Source organism: Cricetulus griseus, chromosome 2, assembly GCF_003668045.3.
Source record: "Cricetulus griseus strain 17A/GY chromosome 2, alternate assembly CriGri-PICRH-1.0, whole genome shotgun sequence".
In the NCBI taxonomy this organism is placed as follows: domain Eukaryota; kingdom Metazoa; phylum Chordata; class Mammalia; order Rodentia; family Cricetidae; genus Cricetulus; species Cricetulus griseus.
The window spans coordinates 181,810,508-181,821,166 of record NC_048595.1 but is presented as its reverse complement, the minus strand read 5'-3'; the positions used below and the strand labels follow the sequence as shown (position 1 = coordinate 181,821,166).

At 39.7% G+C, this 10,659-nt stretch overlaps 1 long non-coding RNA gene across 1 annotated transcript; it reads right to left on the bottom strand.

The window, feature by feature from the left end:
* Positions 1 to 541: 541 nt before the first annotated feature.
* LOC107978970 lies at positions 542 to 7,269 on the bottom strand. Its single transcript, XR_003482331.2, has 2 exons — positions 6,263 to 7,269; positions 542 to 5,879 (listed from the first exon to the last, which is right to left on the bottom strand). It is a non-coding gene; the product is annotated as an uncharacterized LOC107978970 (long non-coding RNA).
* Positions 7,270 to 10,659: the final 3,390 nt, after the last annotated feature.

The following is a 10,659-nucleotide window of genomic DNA, read 5'->3' as shown; positions in this document are numbered from 1 at the left end:
TGTTCTGTAAATAGCAAAGATAGTTGATACAAATTTCCTTAGACTTCTGGAGAAGTTAGAGCCTTGATCAATTCTTTACCTGTAGCTTCTCTTCCCTTTTTTAGTTTTTATAACAGAAGTGAGATGACAATTACAGTCAGAGAGGAAATCCTGCTTCTGCTGAGAGGGATATTTGGACAACTTTGTGGTTTGTGCATTAAGTGGATTAAACGAACTCATGCTCTGAAGGTTCTGATCCTAAAAGTAGTTTCTGTCTTAGAAAAGATAATTTCCAAATGAGAAATAAGAATCTTCTACTGAGTTATAAACGTTTGCCTAAAATATGTTCACTGTATTTGAGAATTATCATGCATTCGGGCATCTCCTGGTGCCTGAGATATATCAACAGCTCCTGCAGAGGTCAGGACTTGAGAAAGGTGGATGTAGCAGGTGATACAAAGTAGTTGCACTGGAGAGCAATTTGAATCTTTCCTGAACCTCTAGGAATATATTGTTATTGCACTCATGAGGCAGTATATAGGAGAGGATATATGTATAGCTCTCTCTTCCCAGGGCCACAGAGTTTATTTTTATATCTCACAAAAATGAATACATCAATCAATATTTGCATTTCAAAAATAACTAATAGGTGACTATTTTCCCAACATGAATCAAAACATCCTTGAAAAGTCATAGTCATAAAATTCAAGATCACAGATCAGGGAGCAAGTAGACAAAGTTTAACTAAGCAGAGGAGAGGCCTTTGACATTTCCTTATGGTCACGATTGCCAGACAATTTAGAATCTAAAAGGCTGATTCTCAACTTGTAATAAGCAAAGCAAAAATTCTTATCAAATTGTACTATAATCTATTTTAAACCTTTATATATATCTTTATTTATATATCAAATATAATTACTGCAATATTTCTATCTTTCTTATTTTTATAATCTAATGATTTTTTCAATGTAAAATCATATCTTTTTTCTTGATTCTTACTTTTCAAATTTGCATTTTATATCTATAAAAGCATTAAAAACTTCATTACAAAGTAAGCAGAAAATGTTCCCAAACTCATTTGTGGATTTTTATGTACTTTCCCAATCTCCAGAGACTAGTTAGAACATGCTGTTCAGCCATTTCATCAATATTAATTCTTTCAAATGTGTAGGTTTTATACTACTTTTTTCAATACTGTCCCAAACCATCTCAGATCATCAGTATTCTGAGGGCAAAAGGGAACAAGTCACTGAATCTAAAGATCACTATACAAATGATTTTATTTTTTAAGCAATAAAATTAAAGGAGGAAGTAGGGCTGTATCCACTCAACCAGAAACTGGACTACATGGACTTTGTCCTACAGTTTCTTTAGCCAAGCAACAATCTTACAGTCTCTTTATCTACATTGTGAAAACTGGAGCTTTGTCATATAGTCTCCTTAGCCAAACAACAATCACAGTCTCTTTAGCTGAAGGGTGAATGGTGACATCAAGTAAACATAGTAGACACAGATCCTCACAGGATCTTCTTGGGAAGTTTATGTTCCAGCCAGGGCGAGACAGGAACCAAACAATACATGTGATGAAGAGGTAAATCATATAGGATGCCAGAAGGTGAAAAGGGAGATGGAAAAAGAAGGAGAAAGAGAATAAGAACATAGGAGAGAGAATGAAATTGTGCTGGGAAAGGTGTGATTGGCTGTAAACAGAAAGCAGCATTGAGAAAATGGGTGGCGTAGGGTGGGTCTTAGATGACTCCCCACATATATGTGATGAGGATTTGGTCATTAACACAGGCTTCTTCAGAGGTAGGACCTTTGGGAGGTGATTCTGTAGTGAGGCCTCTGCCTTTGTGTCAGATAAACCCATGGATTCAGAACTCAATTGTGGGAAGGGCTTTATCAAGGATGCAAGATGTCTCCCTCTGTCCAGCTCTGCCCCAAAGCAAGCAACTTTGCTCTGCAAGCATTCCCTGTCTTGAGGTCCTGCATTGTCACAGTACAGCCAAGTGACTGTGGACCAAAACCTCAGAAAGCACAGGCCAAAACAAACCTCTCTTCCTTTGTGTCTATCTATTTCAGGTTCTTTTCCACAGGTATGGAAATCCAAGACAATTAACTAAGGCATGGAAGAAGTCAAGCAGCATGTTTCCTGTTCCAGGCTGAGAACAGCAAGAGCTCAAAGGAGGGAGTGAACCTGCTTTACTTGAACAGAAGCCCAGAAAATAGAGTGTTTGAAGCAGAGAGCAAGACGAAGGGAGCAGGAGGGGAAACCAGAGAAGTCTTTGGAGTAAGTGGACATGATGATGCTGTTCAGGACCAAACCAGCACATCCATTTCTCCTCTACAGAGAACACTGACCATAGATGACTTCTCATCTGGAATACCCCCCCCCCTTCACCTGGCCACATCTTTTCCCTGGGAGCATCCTACAGCCAATGAATAACTCCTAGGTTGTCTAAAATTGGGTACCCTTGATTCCATTTCAGGCCTACTCAGAAGGGTGTAATACAAATGTTATCACAGTCCACTCTTCCTTCTGCACAGTTCTGCTTCTGGGCCCCTAATACAGACCACTCTTTCCATTGTGTTTTGAACTCTCTCCCAATAATCTTACAACCCCAACTCACCTGTAGAAACTCCAGCTATCACATCTGTAATGTCAAGCAGCCCAGACACAATAACTATATAATCATGTACAGTAGAAGGGGCCACATTCAAAGGTGTTCAGATACATTGCCTAACTGAATCAAACCTATTTTCCACCAATTAGTCAACATCGAATGATCTGATCAATCCATTTGTCTTTTCTATAGTTACCATTTTTAGAATGAAAATAGTAACAACTTAATAGTGTTTACTCGAGTCAATAATGCACATAAGGATAAACGTTTCTATATTGATTACTATACAGCAGTAAAAGTAAATTCCACCCTTTTCTTTCTGAAATACTTAGATTAATTTTTTTTTACTTGGGAACAAATGATATTAATTTAACAACAAAATATATGAAACTTTTTCTACATATTTCTCATTAAACATAAGGCAATTATTTTCTGAACCAGAAAGGGAGTTGCAGGTCTTAATATAGAGCACTGGTCCCAGATGACCAGTGAGTCAATGTGCCCATACTCTTCCAATCACATAGATGCAGTAATCCATTGGAAGCCAAACTCCACACATGACACATGATTTGTGGGCAGACCTACCTTATGATGAAGAGTCAATTACACCTTAACTATGTGGAATGTGGAAGTTCAATGTTTGTCACTGCCTTTCCTCTGTCAGACAGCCCAAACTGGCCTATGATCTTCCTCCTTCTGCCTTCTATGTGCTGGGATTGCAAGAATATAGCACCATGACAGGCTCCTTGTTCTGGCTTCATAATACTACTTCTCCACTGGTCTTCATCAAGCTGCATGCTCATGTGTCCACTGTATTTTCTTCTAAGCCTGACATGTTCCTTTTATGATCTATTTGTTATCTGTACTAAAAAAAGAATGTTCACCATATAAGCATGGCCATTGCATATAGCTGTTCAGTTTACACTGAGAACAGGCTCCCAGCAGAGAGGGACATGAAGCCATAATCCATGTATGCACTGTCCTTTGAACCTAGGCAGTGGCTTGTAACCACTGGCAAGTAGGAAACACATCTGTTATCATTGCCAACAGAGACCTTCATTTTCCTTGTTTTGCACAAAGTTCTGTATAGCTAATGGCAACCCTCCTTATGAAATGTGATGGGAAGACCATCCTTTTACAAAAGCAACAATACTTGCTTTGCCTCATGGCTGTGGGGACATGACAGGCTCAGTCAACTAAGTATATCTACCACAGACTTTGACTTCAGATCTTGGGCAATGGAGAATTCTTCTTGTTAGCTCAGTGAAGGCTTGGATTGCCTTAGGGTCAGTGTCCAGGGCTGGAAATACTGGTGAAAAGAACTCCAGCACATGGTATTTGGTTAGGGATTTTCACAGACTAGTTTCAGGGAGGAATTGCATTTCTGCTGAAAAACCTAGATGTGTTCCTGATTATTTTCCTTATTAGTGTTACTATATATACCCAGAAGCTTATGCTATGGCTTCTCTTCCTTCCTCCATAGTTACCTCTCACAGGGAAGGAAGAAATACTCCCCTTCTTTCTTGTATTGGGGAAGGGAAAGCCTTAAAGTGGATAACAACTTCCACATAGCTGGAATTCTGATGACTCTTAGGATCCCTTAGATTTTCCCTATAGGAGTAAAGAGAAAAGGTTGTGATAGGGCAGTGACAATGCTGATGGCACTAAGAGAGTTGGTTTTTTCACATCTTTAAGTAAGTTCTGAAAGGGTTGAGTTTGGAGCTATTCCCTAGTGTAAGGACCGCTCACTGTCCTTGGCTTTGAGATGATAGCTGGGGTTCCCAAAGAACTAGAAAGTCCCCTTCACCATCCTTCTGGACTGAGAGCAAGTGTCCCAGTTGATTCATTGTCCAGCAGTCACAGGTCAGGGCTTTCTTCAGTGTATTTTACAGATGGCTCAGCATTCATTTCCTCTTCCCAAGGGGACTCTTATTTTCTTTGGAAGCATTTCACTGCCCCACTTGTCTGTGCTCTTGAAGGAATCAAATACAGGCATCTGGCCCATTGTGGACATTTGAAGAACCAAATTGTTTTTGTTTTCCCAAGACATTCATTCAGGATATAATGTGAAACCCAAGTTCAGCCAGATAAATTGTCTCTCCTGTGACTTTGATCCTGGAAGCTTGAAGTGGGGACTGAGGAAAGAAATGGTTCAAGTTCATTAATGTCAGCAGGCACAGACTGCCCAGCCTGTTTCTGTTCTGAGGTCATGGCTTTGATGCTTCTTTCTAGTCCTTTAAAGGTGTCCTTGCTCATTTCCAACCTTTGTCCCCACAGCTGTCTACTCTTCTGGAATCCTTCAATCATCTCCCCTGGTTTTGTTTTTATTCAGTCAGACAGAGCTAGTCTCTGTTACTGAGAAACAAGAACACTGACGGACACAGGAAGCATTCATACTGCAGACTAAGGGAGATGATGCCTCAGGAACTGTTTTTCTTTCTTTCTGTTATACATGTCATTGTCATAGACACCCTCAGCCATCTTCTATATGCTTTTCACATGAGTGTCCACATTATGCAGAATACTTAGGCTTGTTTAGTCCAAGTTGTAATAGATCTGTTATGTCAACATGGTGATAAAGTGCATATATGTCAAGAAGGCCTCTTTCCCTTTTCCTCTGCCATGTTTTAGTCTTCTCAACTACTCCCAACTATGATGCCACTCTGTAAGAAGTCCACTTTTGCAAGAATATCCCAGATAGGCATGCGACCTGTCCAGAGATGCCTGACACAGTATCACACCTAGACACACGCCAGCTGCCAGCCCAGATACACTTGAAACTCACTGGAGTAAGTGAGCACTGAAGTTGACTGGAACTTTGCTACTTAAGATGCAGTTCTAGAAACAGAGGCATCTAACTAGGAATTTGATAAATGCAGGCCCCTCCCCTGATACAGAATCGGAATCATATATTTAACAAAGTTGCTAGTTAACAAGCATATTAAAATTCAAGAATCATTGGCGGAGAGAAGCATCACAGAACATTGTGATAGAGTAAGTATTGTTTCATGAAATTGTTTCTAATTATATACACAGAAAATTACAAATTTGGTTATAATGATAAATATACTTCTTGCCACGGATCACATTAATTTTGTTTAAAGTCCTGAGCTAGAGGAAATGGCTACATCTCGATAAAGAAGAACAACCAGGATTCACTGACTGTTGTGGAGACCTGCTGCCCTGACGGAGACAGAAAACTCATAGGACCAGGCTCCAATGTACGGATGTGATTTTCTCTTGCACCACCTTATTCCTGGTGTTCTCTTCCAATACCTTTAAAAAGAGAAATCCTTTAAAAAACAAAGCAACAAATGACAAACATCATCTTTAGGAAGGGGTGAACAAAAAAACTACAGTGGAAAGAAACCAGCTAATATGAAATGGTTAAGGGGATACTCGTGGACCACTCCATTTTACCAGTTCTTTCCATCTAGTAAAGAGACAGCCATTCTCACTGCTGCCTGATTTGGTGCTGCAGGAAGAAGCCAATTTGTGTTTACCTAAGAGCCTCAAAGTTCCCGAGTAAAGACTCAAACTCTGCAATGCAGATTTTAAATGCTCGGGGGGGGGGGGTGGTGGTGTTTAAACGAAGCACATGGGTGAACTTTGAAGAACCACGACAGGTATCAGAAGATGAAGAAGTTTTAAAGTCACACCTGGGGTCAGTCATTCTCCTGCCAGTCATCAACTTGGTGATCATGGCTAAGTCAGTTTTCCTCTCTGAGCCTTCATTTTTTTTTTAATCTGTAAAACAGAAATAAGGATGTATATTTCTTTCTATCGTCAGTACTGAATCAAGCGGAGACATGTTAATCTTGTACCATGTTTCTAAATATGAACTCTCCAACTCTCTTTCCTATTATTTTTCATTTTTAATTGATTTTTTGAAATTAAAATATAATTACATTATTTCCTCCTTCCCTTTCCTCCCTCCAACACTTTCCATGTCTTCCCCGTGCTCCTTCTCTAAGTCATAGTCTCTTTTTCTTTAATTTATATTTATAATTTATATGTATAATATATATGTATTACACATATACACATTATATAAACACATATATGCACAAATATATAAATACAAATTTCTCAGTATGTTTTGTGTTACTTGTATTTATATTATTTCAGGGCTTATCACTTTGTATCAGATAACCAATTAGGGGGCTCATCTCTGGGGGAAGACTATTTTTCCTGGTCTCAGCACATCTTAGTTTCCTATAGCTTTTTGTCAGGAGTAGGGCCATGGAAATTTCCCTCTTGCACATTGGAATGTCTTCTGGTAGTTTACTTGTTCAGATCTTGTTCAGGCATCCATATTGTTGACATATCATGGCCAAAGCTTCTTTGTAATTTCTAGGAGTCAAAATCTCATAGCATCTTGGGCTCTCACAGTCTTCTGCCCCTACTTTTGGGATGTTCCCTGAGCCTTATATGTAGCAGTTTTATTATAGATGTATCTACTTGGGCTAGGCGCTCCATAATCCTTGTATTTGACTAGTTGTGATTTTCTCTCATAGATTCTGCCTATTATAAAAGATGTCTTTTTCATTCATAACAGCACTATTTGTAATAGCCAGAAACTGGAAACAGCCTAGATGCCCCTCAACCGAAGAATGGATAGAGAAAATGTTGTACATTTACACAATGGAGTACTACTCAGCAGAAAAAAATCAATGGAATCTTGAAATTTGCAAGAAAATGGATGGAACTAGAAGAAACCATTCTGAGCTAGATAACCCAATCACAAAAAGACAAACATGGTATGCACTCACTCATATGCAGATTTTAGACATAGAGTAAAGGATTACCAGCCTACAATCCACACTGCCAGAGAAGCTAGTAAACAAGGAGAACCTTTAGAGAGACATACATGGTCCCCTGGAGAAGGGGAAAGACCCAAGATCACCTGAGAAAATTGGGAACATGGGGCGTGGGGAAGGGAGCTAGGAGAATGAGAAGGAGAAAAGAGGAGGGATGCAGAGGACATGAGGGAGCAGAAAGGTTGAATCAGGGGAAGAATAGAAGATAACAAGAATGGAGATACCACAATAGAGGAAGACATTTTAGGTTTACAGAGAAATCAGGCACTAGGGAAATGTCTGGAGATCTACAAAGATGACACCAGCTAACAATCTAAGCAACAGAGGAGAGGCTACCTTAAATGCCCTTTCCTGATAATGAGATTGATGACTGACTTATATGCCACCCGATATCCCTCATCCAGCAGCTGGTGGAAGTAGAAGCAGACACCCACAACTACTCAACTGAACTGGAATCCAGATGCAGAGAAGGATGAGTGAAGAGCAAAGGGGTCCAGACCAGGCTGGTGGAACCCACAGAAACAGCTGACCTGTACATCGGGGAACTCTTGTGTTACAATAAATCTTTCCACCAAAAGCCGCCTGAGCCCCACCGCCATGTGTGAACTTTATGCCAGCCGCCCACCTGAGTTAGGCCCAAATGAATATACAGAGACTTGTATTAGGTTCAAAGCTGCTTGGCCAATGACTAGGACTTCTCATCTGCTAGCTCAGTCTTAAATATAATAAATCTATATATTTTATAAGACTTATCTTATCAGATGCCTTATTGGCGTCCCTCCTTGTCAGTGGATCACATCTTGCCGCTGGAGCAGGAGCGAAGGGGAAAAGAAGCCCTTCCTGGTTCTCTTTCGCTTAAATATGAGTCTCCTTGCTATGTCACTTCCTGCCTGGATCAGCACTTTTCTACTACATTTCCCAGAATCCTCTTTGACTCCTAGTCCCATCTAACTGCTGTCTCATTGGCCAACAGTATTTTATTTAACAATCAAAAAGATAAACACACACAGCACATTCCCCATCACTCTTGCTCCCCAGAATGATAGCTGGTATACCAGCATGGGACTGAACCAGACCCCAAGAACATGGGTTTCAGAGAGGAAACCTTGGAAATCCTCGGGACCTCCTGTAGTAGTTCAGTACTTATCCCTAGCATAGGTGTGGACTTTGGGAGCCCATTCCACATAGAGGAATACTCCCTGAGCCAAGACACACTGGAATGGGCCTAGGCCCTATCCCAAAGGATACGATAGACTCTGATGACATCCTATGGAAGGCCTCATCATCCAGGGGGAGCAGAAAGGATATGTGATAGGGTTTTAGTTGGGGGGGGGGTAGTAGGGAAGGATGGGAGGGAGAATGCAACTGGGATTGTCATGCAAAACAATCTTGTTTCTAATTAAAATTAAAAAAAAAGTCTCTTTCATGAGAGTTGAAAGCCACACTTATCTGTGCAGGTAAGGGTATGTATTTATAATGTAGTTAGTAATTATGCTGGTTTAAGTGGCAGGAGAAAGTTTCTTCTAAAATCCATGACCTCACTAGTTTTTGGAATTAGGTAGGAGCTTCCAGTACCAGGCATAATGTCCTTCCTGTCATCAGGACTTAAGTCCAATTAGGCTGCTCTTGTTGACCACCAAGATATGAGCACGACTATCGCACCATTAGGGATACCTTGTCATGCTGATCACTGTTGTGTCAAAGGTGTCACAGCTGAGTAGGGCTATTAGCTGGTCTTTTTTTTTTTTTTTAAACTGGAAAAAGAGTTCACCATATAGTAATTCTCAATATATGTAAAAGGATTTCAGTTCCATGAAGTATGCTCTCCAATCACAATAAAATTAAATTAAAAAATAGAAACAAAAACATAGATGGACTGGGACTGGACAGATGGCTCATGCTGTACACACTGCCCTTTCAGTGGACGTGAGCTCATTCCCCAGCATCCGTGTCAGGAGGCTCACAGCTGCTTGTCACTCTAGCTCCTGGGGACCTGACATCCCCTTTAATTGATTTACATGATTAAATAATAAGAATAACTTAAAACCCATCTGGAAAATCCTCAAACATGTAGAAATTAAATAATTCAGTCCAAGGTAATTCATAAAATTAAAGAAAAATACTTGGAACTATATGAAAAAGCTATAAAAATCTTGGAATGTAGTCAAAGTTTTTCTTAAACAATAGCTTAAAAACCGTGATCTGAAAACCAATTACCTAAAATTTGACTTTAAGAAACTAAAGAGAAGAGCTAAGGATGTAGTTCCATGGGTATAGTAGTTGCCTAGCATGTACAAAGTCGTGAGTTCAATTCCCAGAACCATGTAAGTCAGGTATGGTGGCCCACACCTGTAATCCCAGAACTGGGGAGGTGGAAGCAGGAAATTCATAAGTTCAAGCTCATTCTTGGCTGTATAGCAACTTTGAGGGCAGTATGGGATATATGTGACCCTGCCTCAAGCAAACAAAAAGAAAGAAAAGAAAGAAAAATAAATTCAGGGAAGAAAAATAACTGAATAGTTCTCTATATATAACTGGAAGGAAAAAATGGTAAAGGTAAGAATTAAAATTAACAAAAGAGAAAATTTTCAAGAAAAGCCAGACATGATCTTGTTTCTCTAATCCCAGCATGAGGGAGTCTGAAGGAAGAGAATCACTAAGAGTTTGATGCCAGCCTGGAGCTACATAGGGAGTTTCAGGATGGCCTGAGCTATAGTGTAAGGCTACTAAAAGAAAGGAAGAAATGAGAAAGAAGAGAAAATATTTAAGCAATAGGAAAAATTACCAACAAGACTAAGGGCTAACCTTTCTAATAGAGTTTTTTGTTTGCTTTTAAAATAAATTTGTACCAATAACATTTACAAAGAGTAAAAATATAGGGCCAGGCGGTGGTAGCACATGCCTTTAATCCCAGCACTTGGGAGGCAGAGGCAGGTGGATCTCTGTGAGTTTGAGGCCAGCCTGGTCTGCAAATTGAGTTCCAGGACAGCCAGAGCTAAACAGTGAAACTTTGTCTCGAAAAACCAAATAAATAAATAAATAAAAATACGAAACATCAATCAGCATCATGGCAAATATAGGTAGTATTCTTGAACAAAATTTTAGCAAAAATAAAAAAAATCCATCAGTATATAAAAAAGTACAATTTATAGCCAGGCAGTTGTGGCACATGCCTTTTATCCCAGTACTCAAGAGGCAGAGGCAGCTGAATCTCTTTGAGTTTAAGGCTAGCCTGG